Genomic DNA, 1,738 nt, shown 5'->3' with positions numbered 1-1,738 from the left:
TGTGTCTATAGGATAGTCAGTAAAGTTAATTTTGTCACAGCAATTTCTAGGTAATCAAATGATTCACACAACAGGCTCAAAACAGTGAAACACTGGAAACCAGCTGACATCAGTGGGGCTCAGCCCAGACAGATCAGACCCTAAGATGCAGCCTCCTCCCCAACTCTCCCCTTCATAGGGGCAGCCCCCAACTCCTGACTTCATCTGATGCAAGACACAGTGTGGGACCCAGCCCTTCTGAGTATTTCCTCTTGGAGCATGTGGGGACAAATGAAGGGGTCTTTAATTCCCTTGCAGATGGCAACTAGAAACCATGGCATGTATATCCGTTTAGGACTCTTCCAGTCAAACAGTGACAGAAAACGCCAACTCAAACTACCTTAATCCAAAACTATGACTGTGTTGGCTGTCATAATAGAAGGGCCAGCAATGGCAGAATCACGTCTACACTCAGCAGGGAACAGCTGAGCTCAGTCAGACCCACAGCTCTGGGGTCTGGGGAGGTGGGTGGTGACTCCCACTACTGGCCCATGTCACCCTGCCCAGCCTGGCCAGGCTACATGACCACGGTGGGGGTTGCTGGTCACCCATTTCCTCCAGTCCTGGAACGTGGGAAGGAGGGCACCACCCAGGCAGCTGGAGCCCAGTGGAAGGGTCCTAGAGCTAAAGGCAGAAGCTACAACTGGATAAAGGGGCTGGAGGGTGAGTCAGCAGCAGCCTGTGTGCACAAGGGTGGCAAGATCTGATCTCACCAATTTGGCCACTCCTAGCATCACTGTTCTGCACTGTGTGGCATTCCCTTGCATCATGGGAAGCAGACTGAGTGAGAGGACTAAGCGAGGCTTCAGAGCCGGCTTTGCCATTCACCTCCATGTGACTGTGGGTAATGCTCATGGAAGGATTACCCTGGAGGTCTCATTGTCCTCAATGCCATGCCAGGGTCTCAGGCTGGACTAAGGGACATCAGGAGTCAGATAAACATGATTGTGTGTCCTGCCTTGCAGGGAGAACTGGTTGGCAGGAGGAGGTTTATGTATAGTCATTGTCACTTATAATACAGTATTGAGCAGAGTAGGTGGGGTTCACTCTATCAGGAACCCTGGCTAGGTGGGAGAGGCAGATACTAACCCAATAATCCTAAATATGTGACCATATATATACCCGGTGCTTCTAGAGAAAGGAGCCAGAAGAGCACGGCTCTGGCATGGCTTGGGTGTACCCCAACATGCAGAAAAGGGGTCATGATGGTGAGGTGGTGGCTGGTCAGCATCTGGCCCTCACACGACTCTCTGAGAAGACTGGATGAGGAGGCTATTGCCAAGGTCGGAACGTGGGAGGTGGGGGGTGGGGGCTGCACCAGGGTAAGGCGGTGCAAATAGAGGGAATGCAGCAACGGATTTAGGAGATAACAGTGCATGAGGAGCTGCAAGTTGTCAAAGCCATGCTGGGTTATGTGAGAGTGCCCAGCCCCAAAAAGGAAGGGCTAGAGGCAGCAGCAGGGAGACCTGTATTCCCAGAGGGGCAGGATGTGGTACCCTGACACTGGGTGGGCAGAAGCTGCTCTCCCCTCCTACACACAGCTGAAGTCCCTGTGAAGTTTCTGTGTTGCACTGCTGAGACAAGAAGTGGTCTCACAGCAGTGGATGTCAGCCATGGGCCAGGGTGGAAGGGTCTGGATGACCCCGGGATGGGAACCATGGTAGATGGCTAGAGGCTGTGCATCAGGCCAGGCCTGAGT

Source organism: Pan paniscus, chromosome 6 (genome assembly GCF_029289425.2).
Source record: "Pan paniscus chromosome 6, NHGRI_mPanPan1-v2.0_pri, whole genome shotgun sequence".
Classification (NCBI taxonomy): Eukaryota; Metazoa; Chordata; class Mammalia; order Primates; family Hominidae; genus Pan; species Pan paniscus.
This window is presented reverse-complemented; position numbering follows the sequence as displayed.